The sequence below is a fragment of the Bombina bombina genome, chromosome 4, assembly GCF_027579735.1.
Source record: "Bombina bombina isolate aBomBom1 chromosome 4, aBomBom1.pri, whole genome shotgun sequence".
NCBI lineage: Eukaryota > Metazoa > Chordata > Amphibia > Anura > Bombinatoridae > Bombina > Bombina bombina.
In genome coordinates this window covers 523,368,301-523,389,517 of record NC_069502.1, presented here as the reverse complement: position 1 = coordinate 523,389,517, position 21,217 = coordinate 523,368,301, and positions in this window count along the sequence as shown.

The window sequence follows — 21,217 nt, the reverse complement described above, 5'->3', positions numbered from 1 at the left end:
GTTGGTTATTTTATTTACCTGTCAAAACTATATATATATATATATATATATATATATAGGCAGGTAGAAGAAAGTGCACTCCAAAGGACTTACTTGTTGATCCACTTTATTGTGAACGGTTTCGAGCCTGACCGGCTCGTCCTCAGACGAGCCTGACTGAGGACGAGCCGGTCAGGCTCGAAAACGTTCACAATAAAGTGGATCAACAAGTAAGTCCTTTGGAGTGCACTTTCTTCTACCTGCCTATATATATATAGTAGGCAACTCAAGGTATTGATTTAGGCCCATTTTGGTATATTTCATGCCACCATTTCACCGCCAAATGCGATAAAATAAAAAAAATGCTAATTTTTTTCACAAACTTTGTGTCTCTCACTGAAATTATTTACATACTGCTTGTGCAATCATGGCACAAATGGTTGTAAAAGCTTATCTGGGGTCCCATTTGTTTAGAAAAAACAGACATATATGGCTTTGTCATTGCTTTTTGGTAATTAGAAGGCCACTAATTGCAGCTGTGCGCCACACTTCTATTATTGCCAGCAGTGAAGGGGTTAATCAGGTAGCTTGTAAGGTTAATTGTAGCTTTAGTGTAGAGATTACCCTCCCACCTGACACTTCCCTTGATCCCTACCTGATCCCTCCAAAACAGCTCTCTTCCCTCCCCCACACCTCACTGTTCACCCCCATTTTAAAGGGGCATGAAACCCAATTTTTTTTCTTTCATTATTCAGATAGAGCATGCAATTTTAAGCCACTTTCTAATTTACTCCTATTATTAATATTTATTTGTTCTCCTGGCATCTTTATTTGAAAAAGCAAGAAAATGTAGCCACCAATCAGCAAGCGCTATCCAGGGTGCTGAATTAAAATAAACATTTGTGCCAGTTTAATTTCAGAGATATTGCACATTATATTTTATGTGACCTCAATCTCCACCCACTTTCCACCCCATGTAATTAAATTGTAATATATATATATATATATATATATATATATATATATATATATATATATATATATATAAAGTGCAATATCTCAGAAACAAAACTAGCAGAAATGTTCATTTACGATTTAATTACATGGGGTGGGAAGTAGGGAGAAATGAGGTCACATGGGCTTAAAATTAAAGTGCAATATCTCTAAAACCAAGTTGGCACAAATGTTAAAACGTTTGTTTTTGTGACACAAATCAGCACAAACATAGTACAAACAAATGCTACATTTGTATTCACAATTTAATTACATGGGGTGGAAAGTAGGCGGAGATTGAGGTCACATGAAATATAATGTGCAAAATCTTCAAAACCAAACCACCACAAATGTTGTTTTTTTTTGCGGAACAAACATAGCACAAATACATAGTATGTCTTTTCATGATTTAATTACATGCAGTGTAAAGTTGGTGGAAATGTGCAATATCTCAGAATCTAAACCTACACAAATGTTCATTTTAGGGGCACAAATCAGCACAAATGTAGCACAAACAAATGGTGTGTTTTCTTTTACGATTTAATTAAATGGGGTGGAAAGTGGGTGGAGATGAGGTCAATTAAAATCACAAGTGGCAAAAAAAGGTTAAAGCGAAAGTCAATTTTGACGAATTAGTGCCTGGTTTTTAATAATCCTATTAAAAACAAGGGCACTTTAAGTTATCAAAATTGACATTTCAAGCGTTTTCTTCAAAAACTTACCTTTTTTATCCTGAGAGCCGCTATAGCGCTTCCTTCGCCCGTCGCAAGCCTTCTTCGCGGGTGCAAAATGACGAATCCGGCTTCATCCAATCACGGCATTCCCTAAGGCCATGATCCCCCCCGGGGTGAACGCCATGACTGGAGGAAGCCGGATTCGTCATTTCTGACGTAAGCAGAGGCTTCGATGGCCCAGCTTTCAGGATTAAAAGGTAAGTTTTTGAAGAAATGCTTGAAATGTCAATTTTGATTAATTAAAGTGCCCTTGTTTTTAATAGGATTATTAAAAAACGGCACTAATTTGTCAAAATTGACCTTTACTTTAATCACACAGACCGAGCAGTCTAACATGTTTCAGCCGGTTGGCCTTAGTCATAGAGGCCCCTTTATCAAGCTCCGAATGATTGACACCCCCTGCTGGCGGCCGATTGGACAATGCTGAATACGGAGAGCGTATTGCTCTCCGCATTCAGCAAGGTCTTGCGGACCTGATCCGCACTGTCGGATCAGGTCGCAAGACTTATGATAAATAGGCCTCATAGACACTAGTGTTCTTTGTCATATCGCTACCTATATACACACATTTGTTAATATCATTGGTCAAGTGTGATCACAAAGTGTGGAAATCACACCTGCAGGCTAATTGATTAGTTAGATTTTGATTCTGTTAGGTAGATATGCATCATTAATTAATTATTTGGTATCACCGGAATACATTTGTGAAAACTGTAAAAAAATTTGTTTTAATGATAAAGACTATAAACAGTATTAATTCCTATATATAAACAGCCTATTGATTAATTTAATACAATAGAATTGGTCTATATCAATTCCTAGGCTTCTATTGGTCATTCTGGCCACTAGATGTCTTCATTACTCTTAAAGGGACACTGAACCCAAATTTTTTCTTTCGTGATTCAGATACAGCATGACATTTTAACCCCTTAACGATGCATGTCGTACAGGGTACGTCGCACACAACCTGGTCTTAAAAGACCAGCGACGTACCCTGTACGACATTAGGGGTTTAAAGCGGCTGGAAGCGATCCTGCTCGCTTCCAGCCGCTTTCCGGTTATTGCAGTGATGCCTCGACATCGAGGCATCCTGCAATAACCCCCCTTGGCCATCCGATGCAGAGAGAGCCACTCTATGGCCCTCTCTGCACCGGACATCGGTGGCCGGTATCGTTGGTGGGTGGGAGCTGCAGTGGGAGGCGGGTGGGCGGCCATCGATGTTAGGTATGATGTGGAGGGGGGCGGGGGGCGTGACAGTCGGGGCGCGCACAGAGGCGCGCGCACGTGCACGGGAGGGCGGGGCGGGCTTGCACGGGGTAGAAGCGGGTGGGAACGACTACACTACAGCAATATAAAAATAAAAAGTTAGATAAGAGTGGGTATAAAATAATTACGTACATCGTGGGGGTGGGGGTGGGGGGTTGCTCTTTGGCTGGGGGGTTGCTCTTTGGCTGTAGCTACACTACAGCAAAAAATAATAAAATATAAAAAAGCAGGGGGTTCTTTGTAAACTGGGTACTGGCAGACAGCTGCCAGTACCCAAGATGGCTACCAATAAGGTAGAGGGGGAGGGATAGAGAGCTTTTTGGGGGGGATCAGGGAGGTTGGGGGCTAAGGGGGTGATCCTACACAGAAGCATATGTAAATATGCTAAAAAATAAATAAATTAAAAATACCTTTTATTTTAGTACTGGCAGACTTTCTGCCAGTACTTAAGATGGCGGGGACAATTGTGGGGTGGGGGAGGGAAGAGAGCTGTTTGGGAGGGATCAGGGGGTGTGATGTGTCAGGTGGGAGGCTGATCTCTACATTAAAGCTAAAATTAACCCTGCAAGCTCCCTACAAGCTCCCTAATTAACCCCTTCACTGCTGGGCATAATACACATGTGGTGCGCAGCTGCATTTAGCGGCCTTCTAATTACCAAGAAATAACGCCAAAGCCATATATGTCTGCAATTTCTGAACAAAGGGGATCCCAGAGAAGCTTTTACAACCATTTGTGCCATAATTGCACAAGTTGTTTGTAAATAATTTCAGTGAGAAACCTAAAGTTTGTGAAAAAGTGAACAATTTTTTTTTTAATCTCATTTGGCGGTGAAATGGTGGCATGAAATATACCAAAATGGGCCTAAATCAATACTTTGGGATGTCTTCTAAAAAAAAATATATACATGTCAAGGGATATTCAGGGATTCCTGAAAGATATCAGTGTCCCAATGTAACTAGCGCTAATTTTGAAAAAAAGTGGTTTGGAAATAGAAAAGTGCTACTTGTACTTATTGCCCTATAACTTGCAAAAAAAGCAAAGAACATGTAAACATTGGGTATTTCTAAACTCAGGACAAAATTTAGAAACTATTTAGCATGGGTGTTTTTTGGTGGTTGTAGATGTGTAACAGATTTTGGGGGTCAAAGTTAGAAAAAGTGTGTTTTTTCCAATTTTTCCTCATATTTTATAATTTTTTTTATAGAAATTATAAGATATGATAAAAATAAGGGTATCCTTAGAAAGTCCATTTAATGGCGGGAAAAACGGTATATAATATGTGTGGGTACAGTAAATGAGTAAGAGGAAAATTACAGCTAAACCCAAACACCGCAGAAATTAAAAAAGAGCCCTGGTCCTTAAGGGAAAGAAATTGAAAAAGGGCCTTGTCCTTAAGGGGTTAAGCAACTTTCTAATTTACTCCTATTATCAAATTTTCTTCATTCTCTTGGTATCTTTATTTGAAATGCAAGAATGTAAGTTTAGATGCCGGCCCATTTTTGGTGAACAACCTGGGTTGTTCAGGCTGATTGGTGGATAAATTCATCCATCAATAAAAAAGTGCTGTCCAGAGTTCCGAATAAAAAAAAGCTTAGATGCCTTCTTTTTCAAATAAAGATAGCAAGTGAACGAAGAAAAATTGATAATAGGAGTAAATTAGAAAGTTGCTTAAAATTGCATGCTCTATCTGAACCACAAAAGAAGAAATTTGGGTTCAGTGTCCCTTTAAATTCCTAACTTATCTTCTTGGCTATTACCATTTTCTAGTTTTTATTTCTATGAATTGTTACCTTTTTTCATTATTCTACAGCTTTAAAGGGACACTGAACCCATTTTCTTTTCTTTTGTGATTTAGATAGAGAATGCAATATTAAGCAACTTTCTAATTTACTCCTATTATCAATTTTCTTCGTTCTCTTGCTATCTTTATTTGAAAAAGAAGGCATCTAAGCTAAGGAGCCAGACAATTTTTGGTTTAGTACAATGGACAGCACTTGTTTATTGGTCGCTGAATTTATCCACCAATCAGCAAGAACAACCCAGGTTGTTCACCAAAAATGGTCCGGCATCTAAACTTACATTCTTGCTTTTCAAATAAAGATACCAAGAGAATGAAGAAAATTTGATTATAGGAGTAAATCAGAAAGTTGCTTAAAATTGCATGCTCTATCTGAATCTCGAAATAAAACATTTGGGTTCAGTGTCCCCAGTGACCACCCACCCTAGTGTTTAATTTAACATATACACACCTTCTAACAGTAATTATGCGCAGCTGTTACTAATAAACCAGGATAGAGAAATAGAGAAACCAAATCAGACTCACAGCCTTTGTATCACATTCTTTTACATTTTTCCAACCTCATTTGCTCAGTCACCACACACTCTTTTCTGTTTCCCTATATCATCACTCACTCTCAGTTTACACTGCCTTATATCAGACTTGGTTGGTGGTGTACTCTTTGTAAGTTTATAAATTTATAAGATTAGCTCACTAGTTCTCACTTTGAGCTACCCAGAATCTCTACTATGTGAGTTATGTGGAAAAGAAAGTAACATGAGCATAAGCGAAACACATGGTGTATTAATATGATTCAAAAGAAGTTTTGATGTTAAACACGCGTTGTGTTCTATATGTCTATGTTACTTAAAATGCGATAACTCAAAATACTATGTGTAAATATTCTAGCTTATTAATAACAAAAATGGAAAACCTGAGGTTTATTCTCAATTTGTGTTTATTACTTAAGACTATTAATGTGATACTCCAACAACTAATGTCATTTTGAACTTGAATTTATTTGGTGTCTTGTTGTCGATGTACTCAAACTGTGCAATATGTTTTTCCTTTTTCATGAGTGTATATCATATCGTTAAACACCTCAATAAAAATTATATAAACAAAAAAAAACAAAAAAAAGAGATGTAGTAACAGCTAATGAATAGCAAGTGTTGTATGATATGTTAGTTACAACGCATTTGGAAATCCCATTAAAAGTATAGGCAGCCCCAACCCCTGGCTACTCTACAAGAGCTCTTGCTACCATATGTAGCAAGTGACGTGTGATAGCTAATGATTCACTACTTGTAGCTAGTGCTGGTAAAAAAAAGCTCCTGCTACAGCAACAGGTAGCTAATGAGTAATCTAACCCTTAGTCTTCTTGTTGCATAATTGACAGTAATTAATAATATCCAATGGACAATAATTACACAAAATAATTAAACATTATTACAAAAAGCCATGCCAACCAATTAGAAGCATACACATATAAACAGAAACAATAGAATAAAATTACAAAAGTTGTTAAGATAACACAAATATCTTTACACTGCACCCTTGTGGTCAAAATGTGCTCTACACATCTGTATATCTGACTGATCTAATCAGTAACTGGAAAATAGTACAATACATAAGAATATTTAAATATATGTTAAATAAATAATCACAAAGGTCAAAGTTTAAAAACAATGAATTATTATTATTACCTCATTTTCATTTACCAGTATGATCTATAACTTGAAATCTTATAGCCAGTCTTTTAATCTTTTTTTTAAATAGCTGTATTAAGTTATTCAAGAATACAAAAGTGTCAAAAATCAAAGATGACTGGAGATTTGTACAAAAATAAAGGTACAATTGTGAAATAAACAAAAAAAAGTTGTTTTATTTCTATTTTTCTGTAAGGTAAGGGGTTAATGTCCTTGAGTCCAAAGGTAATCATAGCGGATATCTTGCTAAGTTGTGGAGTTACTATTAGTCCATCTCTTTTCTTTTGTACCTAATGCCCCAGTGTCTATGACTAATATTAAACAGCTTAGAAATTTACAAACAACACATGGAAAGTACTTTTAAAGATATCAAAGCGATAAACCTTTCAAGCGAAAGGCTAAAAAGAGGGGGGTAGGCATTGGTGGGAAGGAGAGAGAGGAGATGGAAAAAAAAGTGAGGGGCAGGAAAGGAGAGGTAGTCCGTGTATGTCAGTGATATGGATTCAATCAGTCAGGAATTTGTAATTACCCCAGAGGTCAAGCATGACTTGGTATGTGTCCATTTTTTCAATTTTCATGAAGTGGAATAGTTCTAGCTAAATAAGGTCAGAAGTTTGAGTCTGCCAGTCTCAGAGTGTTGGTATATTGGTAGATTTCCAGAATTTAGGAATAAGTATTTAGCGCTGTTAATCAGTATCAGGAGTAAGGAACTTTTTATTTTAGTCTGAGTTTAATTCTAAGTTTAGACATGGATTGGAACATTAGGATAAAAATACTAGTTATGATAGTTGTTTCCAGGATTTCTGATATAGCTTTGAAAACTTAAGTCAAAAAGTCGATAATGGAGGGGCAAGACCACCATTTGTGGAGCATAGAGCCTATGAGGTAGATTTATCAGACCTCGAGCGGACATGGTTCGCTATAGCAAATCATGTGCGCCCTACATCGCTAAATGCCAACAGCATATGCTGTCGGCATTTAACATTGCACAAGCATTTCTGGTGAAATGCTTGTGCACTACTGCGCAATGGTGTCAACCATCCCGATCGTATCTGATCGGGATGATTGCAGTACGCCACCTCAGAGATGGCAGACAAGTTAAGGAGCAGCAGAAGGCTCGTGCGGAATAAGCAGCATCCACTGCTTAGTAAATCGGCCCCATTATGTCCACACCCCCTCCAGCATTTGTTGCTAATGTGTGGATTAGTTTTGTGCAATCTGGTCGGGGTTAAATACTATCTACTAAGATGGCGCCGGATTTCCCGCATGGCTATTGGCTAAGAGGTAGAAACGTCACCTCTCAGCCAAATAGCGATCTGCCGTGGGCTGCCTGAGCAGCTCAGCGCAACAAACACTGCAAACAAATAAAGGAGCTTTCACCAGTAAGTATTTTATACTTCATCGCTGAAAGTCCCCTTTATTTACTCCAATGGTAAATCCTAGCATTTCACAAATGTTAGGATTTACCATCACTTTAATTTGTAAAATAATTACCATTTAGTGTTGGTAACAATGAAGCCAGTCCTCCACCCCGCAACTTATACTTTATTTTGCTAATTGATGATGAATCCAGATTCATCCAATCATGGTGTGCCCCACGAGCTGGATACCCAAGGGGGCACGCAACGATTCAATGAAGCCGGAAACGTCTTTGATCAGCAAAATAAAGTATGAGATGTGGTTGGAGGAACAGCGCAATGTTTACCATCACTAAATGGTAATTATTTTACAAATGAAGCGTCTTTAAACATTTTAATGAATAAAAGTGCCCCTGTTTTTAAGAATAATTTTATATACCGTGTATTACATAGCCAAACTTTACAATCACTTTAAAAACAACCTCTCGTTCATCATGACATTATAATATTTGCAAAGTTTCCTCTAAATAAATACAAAATGAGATTCCCCAAATGGGAAATCAGAGTATGAAGGGTGAGGGTACCTTGTAGATGTTAATAATGCTTTAGGATTATGATCCTACATGAATCTCCCCGGGTCCTGGGTATTCCACTCACTAACAAATAGGAGTGTCTAAATACTGCTGTGGTTACAGTAAATTACTAAATAATAATATCAGACATCTGAATATAATGAATAATTCAACCTCTTAAAGTGAATGTAAACTTGAACATACTCATTCAAGTCATAGGATAGAATTTAAAAGATTTGTGAGACTGTCATTCATCACATTGGCAATGATCTTCTGATATTTTTACCATTCCCCCACCCACCATAGTCCTCAATTGATTGACAGATGACGGATCTGCTATCCACTAATCATTCCCCCCCCCCGGGCCGTGACATTTGTGCAAAGGGGCTGAACGCCTGTGGTGGAAGGGGGGAAACAATGATTAGTCGATTTAAGATTCTTCATCTGTCAATCAATTGAGGACTATGGCGGGCAGATGAATGGTGCTTATCTTTATAGCATTAAAAGGTAAAAATCTCAGAAGATGAGGATATATTACCAATTTGATGAATGAAAGTCTCACTATTTTTTTTAAATTCTATCCTATGACTTGAGTGAGTATGCTCAAGTTTACATTCACTTTAAGGATTGAAATAATCAATTATATTATATCTTAAAAATGAGTACCTCTAAATAGGAAGGAAATGGTCCCTTTAAATATTCAAGCCTGATTACTCATGTGTATACACATATCAAACTCTATAAGTAAAGGAGTAAATACATTACACTCTTATGCAGATTAGTAGTAGCTCTAATATGCTGTATAATGAAAAAAGAAAGAAAGGCGCTCCAATGGTGCAGAAAATCACAAGAGATATTGAAATAAGCTCAAAATACCCCTCCACTGAATGGTACACAAAGAGGTAGCGCACTATATTGCAGTGCAAGTCAGGCAGACTGGATAAATCAGAGTCCACCAGCTGGCTCACTCCGGATAACAGGTCAAACACCCTGTGTGTGCTGTATATATAAAAAGACAAGGGAGGGGGAAGGAGGCTCCTATGGTGCAGAAAATCACAACAAATATTGATGATACTCAAAAATGCCCTCCAATGAATAATACTCACAAAAATAGCGCACTATATTGCAGTGCAAATCAGGCAGGCTGGATAGATCAAAGCTCACCAGCTGGCTCATTCTGGCAAGCAGGTAACATATATAGAACAGTCTCCAAATAAAACTCACAAATCCTTGTAAAAACAAGACACCCCTATAGATGAGGGGTAATTTATTGTGAACAAAGTTTAAAATTTAAAACAATCTGCTTTTCTCAGTGCTTATGGCACTGTTTCCTCAGGAAGTGAATATAAGTAAATGAGCAATACAACATATATAAAGCCTTTAGTTAACCAGACAAACATACAGGTGTCCAATGTCTGTGTGCAAATTTGCATACATAATACTAATTGGTTTCCAATTCCGCTATAAACAGATTAGCGTAGGCTGGGGCCACGTTGGACCCCATAGCCGCTCCAGCAATCTGCAAGTAGTACTCTCTTTCAAAATGGAAGTAGTTTAGTTCCAAGCAGGCCCTGAGAAGTTCAATCAAGGCTTCTGTTGGTGGTCCTACATAGAGGTATCTTGTCAGTTGCTTATTTACTGCCATTAGGCCCTCAATATGGGGAATGAAGGTGTAGAGAGATGTGACATCCAGGAACACCAAGATCGTCTCATCATCTAATTCTGGTTGTTCAAGTAGTAGTAAAATCATGCTTGTTAGAGTCCAGTAGGAATGATTTAATGTTACGTACCATAGGCTGAAGTACCCTGTCTATGTATGTGGCAATGGGTTGTAACACTGAGCCTATGGCAGAGACAATAGGTCTACCCGGTGGAGCTTCCAGACTCTTGTGTACCTTAGGTAGCATGTATAGAACGTGTATTCTGGGAAATTCGGTAATCATATATGCCTGTATGTCCTTATCAATGTAACAACATTCTTCTATATCCTTAGTGAGGTTGTCAAGCTGTTTCTTGAAAGTCATTGTAGGGTCTCCCCTCAGTTGCTTGTAAGTAGTGTAGTCATCCAATAGTCGCATTACCTCTTATCGATGGTCCCTATAATTCAGCAACACAATTGTACCCCCATTGTCAGCCTCTCTCAGGACTATACTATCATCACTCTGTAGGGTTTTTAGTACTTCTTTTTCCCTTTTAGAGAGGTTATTTCTATAGCCCTCAATACTTCTATTGGTACCTTTTGCTTTCTGTAACATCAGGCTTGAAAATGTTTTTATGGATGCATTATTGCTTTGGGGATCAAAGGTGCTCTTTCTTTTGAATATTTCCATTTCACCTCTCTGATCTTCCTCTTTGAAGAATTTCTTGAGTGGTAACTTTCTGGTGAATTTTTGAATATCAACATATAGATCAAATTTGTCTGCTTTAATAGATGGTATAAAAGAAAGTCCCTTGTTTAGAACAGTTGTTTCATCTTTGGTTAGGATGTGTTCACTCAGATTTATTATTAAGTTCTCATTCTGCTCTCCCTCCTGTAACCCCCCCCCCCCCCCCCCCCCCGCCTGGTGTGAATCCTCTTCCTTCCTCGTTTTTTGAATGAGTAATCATTCCTCCCCTGTTGGTGGATTGCAAGGGTGTGGATATGTTGATATTATCCGAATCTGAACTGTTCCCAGAACTATCAACAGTACCCATGGGTCTCCTCCTGTAGTATCTTTGTCTCCATGGTCTGTTAATACGGTATTGAGTGTGTTCCTCTGGGCTCAATTGCCATCTATATACTGTTCTATTCTTGTAGTCATTTGTGTAATCCTCCAATTTCCTATTTTTAAAGGCAATAAGTTCATTTTCATATTTCTCCATTTCCTCCTGTAGTTTGTTAATCCAATTCTTTTCTTTCTCGGCTTCCAATTTGTCCAGGTGTAATTCTTCATATTGTTTTACTTTAGTTCTGTTAATTTCCAGAAGTCTGGTTACCTCTTCCACCACCAATAGTATTAAATCCAATGAACATTTATTTAAAATGTTACACCATTTGGTGCAAAAGCTAGGATTGCTCCTCCCTATAGTGGGGGTATTCTTTATCCTAAATCCACGGGGTATGTATTTTTTTCGGTGGTAATCAGATAAGTGGGAGCCATGTAGGATTAAATCCTTTTCTTTCTTCTTCAGTTTACCAACTTGGAATAAATTTGGGATGTTTGTTCCACTAATGCATTCTGTGGGATAGCAGCAAACCTAATTCTAGAGGTGTCCTCCTCTGTGAAGAAAAATTCTTCAGCTCCCTTTATATCAGTTTAATTTCTTAAATGTCCTCCTCATTGCCATCTGCAATAATGAAACTTGTGCAAACAAAAAGGAAAGAAAAACCACAGTGCCCAGACAGTCCCAGTGTATTTCCGTATAATAAATCTGGGTGCTTAACAAACTAAATACAGCATCAAGGAAGGTAAAGCACTCTTGGTAAGTATATTTTCAAGGCCCAATCCACCTGTTGTGCCCAGGGTGAGCTTCAAAGTTCCATATAGCAGAAAAGAAAGGAAGGCACTCACTGGGTTTTTATCAAACAGACATTTACAAACAGACATACAAAAGTAAAGCAGTGTACTCACACATCTTTAAACCCCTCAGAACCCCTGAGCGGTGCTACTGATGGCGTAGCCGGAAGTGGATCCTCCCACGTGACTTACGTTACGTCTTTACAGTAACCATAGCAACCGGACGCTAAGTCAGCAGCGCCTGAAATAACAAAAAATATATATACATATTAACTACAATATGGCAGATGTACAGTATATGAAGAGGTATACTGTTATGGTATAACCCTGATATCAAGGGTTAATACCAGATGAAAGATGCCCTGAATATGGAATCAGCACCACACAAACCCAGTTAATTCCCCCCAAACATGAGACCAAGCTCCATCTTGAGGGTAAAACAAAATGTGTTTTAGTGAGGGCTATATGCCCAGTATTTATGCAGGTCTCCCACCTGGTTGACACTCCCTAGGAGACCAGATGGGGGGTTGGAAGAAGATAGTACATTAGATAGAGGGAAGACGCCCTTTTACAGGATACAATAGAATTGCATTACTTAAAGTGTCAGTAAACCTAAAAAATAATGTTATATAATTCTGCACAAAGTGCAGAATTATATAACATTATTTAAGTGCTATAGTTATAAATGCCTTTTTTCCCTTTTAATATTTGAAAAATATGGCGCTTTTACAGACCCGCTCTCTGCTCTCTGCTGAGCGGGTCTGTTTTTTTTACTCAGCGCATCGGGCCAGCTGTATAGTCACAGCCCTGCCCGACCGCGCCATAAGACTAAGTGAAGTTCGCTCCTGCTCTGTCTGACAGCAGGAGCGAGCTTCACTTAATGTTATGGCGCAGTCGGGCCGGGCTGTGACTATACAGCTGGCCCGATGCGCTGAGTAAAAAAAACAGACCCGCTCAGCAGAGAGCGGGTCTGTAAAAGCGCCATATTTTTCAAATATTAAAAGGGAAAAAAGGCATTTATAACTATAGCACTTAAATAATGTTATATAATTCTGCACTATGTGCAGAATTATATAACATTATTTTTAAGGTTTACTGTCTCTTTAACCAAATAAACAATTAAACACAAGAAAACAAGGGAGTCCATCTTGACACCTGGCAGTCTGATTAAACAATGTGAACGCTTATCACTTAAACTTAATTACAGTAAACAATAGCTGATGTCAGGAAACCTGTTTTCAGAAAATAGTTTCTCAAAGCTGAACAAAGTTAACCCTTCCAGTACTGACAGAGGGGTCTGTCACACAGCTCCCTCCTGGTGGGACACTCCGGCAGACCCGGCTTGACCCTTTGGCGGTCGCGGATCAACTTGGGGATGACCGGACTAGAAGGTGGTAGGAATGTCAGTTTGCCGGGACAGTCCATCTGCATTCCCGTTATGAGAGAGAATTCCTGTACTTATAAATAAGGGTTCAACTTCTTCAGTGCCCAGACCAGGGCTAAACAGTCCTTCAAGTTTTTGTTTTCAGAGACGCTTCTTTCCAGTTGGAGACAAATCTCATCGGCTTCTTTACAAGTTTTTTGTACCTGCTCTTTATAGGTATCCACAAGCCCTTCATACTGACGTAAGTTGCCCTTGAGTTGCTGCACCTCACTATGAGCCAGCGTCAGCTTTTTTCCAGTGTCGCTAATTTTGTCTTTACTGTTTCATGTTCCACTCTGAAGCTGGTGTTTTCTGCGGTCTGTCGGTGCAGCTTGTCTAGCAGAGATTCCCGTTCTAAACGCGCTTTTTCCTCTGCGCTCCTCTTCTCTCCCGCTAGCACTGTTACGTGATTGTTTAACGTGACCATTTCATCCTCTATTTGACTCTTCTCCTTCATCACCGCGTTGTAACGGGACTTCCACGTATCAATAGCGGATAGAGATTTACTGAGTTCAGCATCCTGGGGCTTAGCAGCAGGTGGGTCGGTCTCGGTGGCACGGATCTGGGCATGGGTAGTCACAGGGTTAACATTGGCGGACCCATGGGAGCATAAGCAGAAACAAGGGGGGCCAAGTCATTTCCAAGGAGAACATCAGCTGGTAAGTCCTTCATGACCCCCACATTCACATGTCTAGAGCCCACTCCCCAATCCAAATGTACCCGGGCAACAGGTAGGCGGAACACGGCGCCCCCTGCTACCCTCACAGCCACAGTATCTCTGGTGTGCTGATTCTCAGACACCAAGTCCTTTTGGAGCAAGGTCATGGTAGCACCAGTATCCCGTAGACCACTGACCTCCTTCCCATTCACTTTAACCAGTTGCCGGTGCTGTTGCCGGTTATCCTGGTGGGCAGCTTGCACGGGGTCTGCTTCATGTAGGATGCCCCAGCATTCTTCCTCCTCTATGCAGTGGGCAGCAGGCTGAGGGTTACGTGGGTTTCTGCCGGCGGGTCTCCTCCAGGACTATGCTTGGTTCGCTGTGTTTAGGGGACACTCTGGTCTTTTATGCCCTAGTTGCTTACATCCAAAGCACCGAATAGGCTGTGAGTAGTCCCGTGAGTTGAACCGGCTGTCTAAGGATAGTTTGTTGCTGGAGGTGGTGTGGTAGAGCGGTGCGCCGGGGGCTGGTAACTGGTAGCTGCTGGGGTGACTGTGGGTCGGTACTCCACTCTGGCAGGGGGCTTAGTGGTAGCAGTGTCCAGTTTGTGGGCATCCGTATACTCATCTGCCAGGCGAGCAGCTTCATGCAGGGTGGAGGGTTTACGGTCCCGAACCCACTCTCTAACTCCTGCTGATAACTTTTCATAGCAATGTTCCAACAGGAATAGCTGCAGCACCTCTTCCCCAGATACGGCTTGGCACCCCACCATCCAGTGAGCTGCTGTGTGGTGCACCTTACATGCCCACTCAACGTAGGAATCTTCAGCTAGTTTAACAGTGTCTCTGAACCGCCTCCTGTATGCCTCCAGTGTAATCGCATACCTGGAGAGCAGCGCCTCTTTTACAGCATTATAATCCACAAATTCCTCATCCGGAATGGCCTGAAAAGCCTCGCTGGCCCGGCCGGATAATTTTCCGGATAATATCGTGACCCAGTCCTCTGTGGGTACCTTGTGTAGGGCACATTGCCTCTCAAAATCCGCAAGGTACCCATCAATCTCTCTTTCTGTTTCCAGGAAGTTTTAAAATGCTGCAAAATGTACCTTTCTCTTTTCCACTGGGGTTGCTGTGACTTGGGCTGCTGCAGCGCCACTTTGGCGAAGTAGGTTGGCCTCCACGACTGCTATGACCCGGTCGATAATTTCGGCAGACGGGTTGGGGCCATAATGTGCCAGTCTTATTTTAACCGCCCGGTCAAAGCTTGCTTCTTCGGGGGTTCTGTCTGATATGCTGGACTCATTGGTTCCTTCGGGCCCTGGTACTCCACCCATCTCGGTCAGTATTGTAATAATCTCCCTCTTCCTGAGGTTACTGGCTTATTGGCCCCTTTGTTCTAGCAGGTCTTTAAGGGTGTCTCTTTTCAGCCTTTCATATGGTATTCCCCTTAGGTCCGGATGTGTACTTGCTCTTCTGGGCGAAGAGGACCATCCCGTCGCTTGCCACCAATTGTTATGGTATAACCCGGATATCAAGGTTTAATACCAGATGAAAGATGCCCTGAATACGGGATCAGCAACACATGAACCCAGTTAATTCCCCCAAACATGAGACCAAGCTCCATCTTGAGGGTAAAACAGAATGTGTTTTATTGAGGGCTATATGCCCAGTATTTATGCAGGTCTCCCACCTGGTTGACACTCCCTAGGAGTAACCAAATAAACAATTAAACACAAGAAAACAAGGGAGTCCTTCTTGACACCTGGCAGTCTGATTAAACAATGTGAACGCTTATCACTTAAACTTAATTACAGTAAACAATAGCTGATGTCAGGAAACCGGTTTTCAGAAAATAGTTTCTCAAAGCTGAACAAAGTTAACCCTTCCAGTACTGACAGTGGGGTCTGTCACATATACTAAACATTGTTTGCTACTATCTATGGATATGTATACAGTATATATACAGGACACGCTTTCATCGTCGCCTTTTTCATCACCTTGACAAGTGATTGAACTACACATGTGTGCATGTCGTGGCCACAGCAAAATCCGGCAGAACAAATTCCTTGCCAGAATTTGCTACCTCTCAGTACGCATGCTGCTGATTACATAATCTCATGCCACACATTTCTTTTTAACATATGTTGAGTGTGATTACATAATACAGTGCAAAATCTGTTAGAACACCAGCAGCTCTCCCATATATTTAAACAATACCAATCTATTTCAGGCATACACATTTAAAGAAGCTGTTCATATAGATACTAAATAAAAGTTTCAGCGATGTAAGCTTAAAAATGTTGATGAAATGATTCAGATAGAGCATGCAATTTTAAGCAACTTTCTAATTTACTAATATTGTCAAATTTTCTTCGTTCTCTTGGTATCTTTATTTGAAAAGGCAGGAATGTAAGCTTAGGAGCTGGCCCATTTTTGGTTCAGCACTCTGGGTATCGCTTGCTGATTAGTCGCTATATTTAGCCACCAATCAGCAAGCGCTACCCAGGTGCTGAACCACAAATGGTCTGGTTTCCTTAGTCAAGCCTGCTCATGTACAAAAGCATAAAACGATATCCATTTGCCAGTGTAGAGGTTTTTGTGCAAGGTAGATTGGTAATGATCTGAACAGTAGTAGTACCTCGATTACCCTATCCCCTAGTCATATGGAGGAACTCTCCTGACTTCAGCTCCCTGTTAGAGTCGCCAATAACGTCTAAACAGGAGGAACCTGTGGATGATCAAGGAGGTACTGGTATTCATGAGATTTTTACATTCACTCACCCGAAAAGAGGTCAAACCAGATGGGAGTGCAGGGAGAGTAAGTTGAGATTTCTTAAAGCCGTATACAAAGTATTCTTAAATGAAGGGAAAAAAACAGTTCACAAAAGGGGTGGCCACACAATATAACAAAGATTATGTAGAGGTTGTGAAAGTGAACCTGACAAAGACCAGGATAGTGAGTATAAGTGACCCAAGAATTTTGATTTAACATCTAGTTGTGCCTTCCTCCTGTACCAGGAAGGTGCTTAATTTTTCCCACTCTCACATCTTGGGGGACACTTGGGGGTGGAAAAAACTCAAGAACTGGTTCTCAGGAGATTCTTTTGGCCAGACGTATATGAGGAGATTAAAAGTTTTTTGCCAATTGTCATCACCAAAGCCAAGCCAAGCCAAGTTAAATCCCCACTCATATCTCTCCCTATAATCAATGTGCCATTTGAGAGGATTGGCATTGACCTAGTCGGCCTGTTGGAAATATCTTCTCAAAGATTGCCAGTTCATTTATGCAACATGGTATCTGGAGGCTATTCCTCTACATAAGGCAAATGCCAAAACTATAGCAAAGGAACTGATTCAGGTATTTTCTTACAGACCAGGGTATGCCGCTCATATTACATATTATGAAGGCGTTAAGCCAGCTTTTTAACATACATCCCCTAAGAACTTGAGTGTACCATCCCCCAAACCGACGGACTAGTAGAGAGATTTAACCATTCTCTTAAAGGGATGTTAAGAAAAGTGGTTATCAGGCATGGGAGAGATTGGGACCTGCTACTTCATTACTTGTTATTTGCTGTCCGGGAGATTCCCCAAAGCCCAGCAGTATTCTGGATATACTGAAACTTTGGAGGAACAAGGTGTCCCAGGAACTAAAATGGTGCAACATGTGGAACAAATCCAATGGGGGTTTGGCTAATTATATTGAGCTGTTGAAGCTCTAACTAAAGTAAGTATTCTGGGTTTGCCTTCTATCTTGGGAGTGAAGATTTACACAGTATTATGCTTTGATGTGTTTTTTTCTCTTCCTTTTGAGGAACATCATTTGAATGATTTGTATTTGTGGGGCTGTTTCTATTAAAGATTATTTTACCTTTGGATGTATTCCTGCATATTGGTCTGTATTTTTATCACTATGTGTGTGTGGGTTTTTTTATTTCACATTTTATTTTTAGTTAAGAAGACAAGCTGTAAGGGCATAAGTTAAGAAAATGCTTGAGTTGTTAGATTGATAGAAGAGCCTCAAAGTAATTGGTCAAGCCCAATCGTTCTAGTGCCTAAACCTGATGGGTCAATCAGGTTCTGTAGTGATTTTAGGAAATTAAATTAGATCTCTAAGTTTGACGCATATCCCATGCCCGGGTCGACAAATTAGTAGAGAGACTAGCAAAGGTCAGATTTCTCTCTGCTTTGGACCTGGCAAATTTTTTTTGGCAGATACCACTAACAGAGCGGGCCAGAGATAATACTGCATTTGCTACTCCCGATGGTCTATTTCAATTCAGAATAATTCCCTTTGGTCTCCATGGAGCTTCAGCAACCTTTCAAAGGTTGATGGACAAATTGCTTAGACCTCATGCCATGTATCTGAAATAACAAATGGATCCAAAAAATGATTTAACTTAACATAACTAATTTGCCGAAACAAAATTATTTATTAAACCTAACTAATTTGCTGAAACAAAATTATTTATTTAACTAATGAAAACTAAATTAAACTAAACAATTTTTTTTCACTGTGCACGTCTAGATTTTTTTAGTTTCCTCAGGGACGAGGCTTGCTTTTTATATTTTTGAATTCAAAATCTTCAGTCCTTTACAGTTGGCCTATGTTGGTAAGGGAGTCTTATCTCTGATTTCAAATAGACTATGTTTCAGCATTAGCATATCTCTATCATCAAGGGGGAACCCTCAGTTCCCTGGCCATGAGGGAAGTATTTTGAATTCTTTCCTGGATAGAAGTAAATTGTTATTTATTTTCTGCTGTTCATATTCCTGGAGTGAACAACTGGGAAACAGTTTTTCTTTGTTTTTCGTCTTGGCATCCAGGAGAGTGGTCTCTTCATCTGGATATCTTCTATCAGATAGTGGACTTTTGGGGTCTCCCAATGAGATTTCGGATGTTCTTTTGTTTCATTATTTGACTTTACAGGTACTGTGTGAGGTCCATAGATCCTGTGTTTGTGGATGATTAGGTCATTTTTATTAACATTTTTTCCACCTCTGATTTTTCTTCAAGGGCGGTTGTCTAATAAGTCTAGAGGGAGTATCCGTGTTTCTATTTGCTCAATATTTGGTCTTGCAGCTTTTTAGTACTCAAATTTAGTTCAGATGTCCAGTTGCCCTTTTTGGGTCTATTCCTTTGCATATTAGTTTTTTTGGTCTCAAGGTCTGATTTTTCATACAGGTCTCATTTCTATCAGTCTGATGGTATTGAGATTGAATTAATAGTTCTTAAGTAGAGATGGTTCTATGATTCTGTCATTAAGACTATATTACACCTTTGTGAGTCTGTATTCAGAAAGTTTTTTTTAAAGAGTTTTGTTTTGAGAACCTTAATTTCATGATGTAAGGACCATGTTTTTTTCCTGGCATTTCTTTACAATTCCTAGTTTTTTTTGCAGTTTTTAAAATATGGTTTGAATAAAGGTTTATCCAGCAGTTCCATTTGAAGAGTCAGATTTAATTTTTTTTCTCTATGGAAGATTGCTAATGTTTCAGATATTCATAGCTTTGTTATAGCTTTGGCTAGAATTAATTATATTATTATACCAATTTTCTCCTTCTTGGAGTCTTATTTTGGTTTTGAGTGTTTTGCAGGCTTTTTTTTCCACCTATGCATTAGGTTTCATGCGTACTGCTCTTTAAAGTGATCTTCCTTGTCTTATTTTTTAGGATAAGGCAGTGTCTTAAGACTAGATTTGTTTTCTTTCCTAGTGTTATATCTTCTGTCTGTATCAGACAGTAATTTGTTAAGACGACAAAGTATCACATTTATGCTACTATCGTTTTCAGACAAACTTCTAGTTTAATTGTGTTCTTTTCTGGTTACAGAAAAGGGCAGTAAGTTTCTGTAATTTATTTGCCTTTTCTTTGTCTTCTTGGTTAGAACTTCTGTTCCATAAGGTTTTATTGGAAGCATCCTTTGACTGCTTAGAAGGATCCTATGATTAAGTGCTGCAACAAATGAAATGTGTAAGGAATTTCTTCCTTCTCTTTTTGTTTGTGTATGGTTTTAATGTTTGACTAATAAAGAATGATGTTTTAATTACAATTTTTGAATCACAGAGTGCTGTCATTTTTCTGTTGTTTTTTTGTCTTACGGCTTGTTTGACCCCTTGACATGCACCACCCTACAGTGTTGTAGCGCATAGCGATGCGTTGTGCTGCCTTGTTGTCAGTTACAAGCATATTGTGGATGTATGAGGATCTTTTCCGGGCCTTGAGAGGCGTTACTTGTATTGTTTGTTTTTCTTGGAAGCAGGTTAGCCTTCATATTGATGGATTATTGCTCATTATTTTATATAGTTTGTCATTTCTTGGCCTTTTATACATGCAGCTTTAGTTATCCAACTTTGCAAGGCAGCTATTTTTTCTGATTTTCTACCATTTTGGTGTTTTTTTTCTTCTGAGGCAGCCTTTCGTAGGAAAGTCCTTCAGGTAATTGTTTCAAGTAAATTATTTGCCTAATGGTTAGTTTTTAATTGCATGGATTTTGCCCTTTTTGTGTTTTATTGGGGTTGTGGATTTAGTCTTTCAGTGATAAAGATGTTTCTTTAATCTCTCCCTTTATGTTTCATTACTCGTAGACTCCACTTCTTTGGTATAAGTTCCCAAAAATACAAAAAGAGGGAGCGCCAAATAGGCTAAAGTATCTATGTAAATCTTAAAAATATCCTACAAAGATATTAAAAGTTAAATGATAAAGTCAACATTTATTATAAAAGTACATATAATAGGGTACCCTATATAAAACAAAACATGTGGAATATTAGTGCAGGTTATATGCTCAGATAATATAAAGAAAGTGACCAGTGATTTGTGAGTAATATCCTCAGATATTACAGATGAAAAGTGTCCAGTGATTTCAGTCCTCTATAGTTGTGTCCAAATTGATTGTCTAAATAATTAAAAGTTCCAAATTAGTGGTATCCAGGAGATCCGAGTAGATGTCCTCACAGAACAAAAAGAAGAAAAAAGTAAAACATTAAAAAAAGAAAAAAAAGAAAAAATATAGAAAAAATAGAAAAAAATATATGGACCAAGAAAAAAAAGAAGAAAAAAAAAAGGAAAAAATAAGAAAAAATGGTGGATCAAAAAACATGAATCAAATGGTGTTGTGACCTGTAAAAATAAAACTCACATAGTGCAATACTGTTTGTATAAAACAAAAACTTCTAGAAACAAACTTACTCTATTTGACAGACTCGAGCAGTGACTTCTATCTCTATCGATGCATTTCGGCCCCAAGGT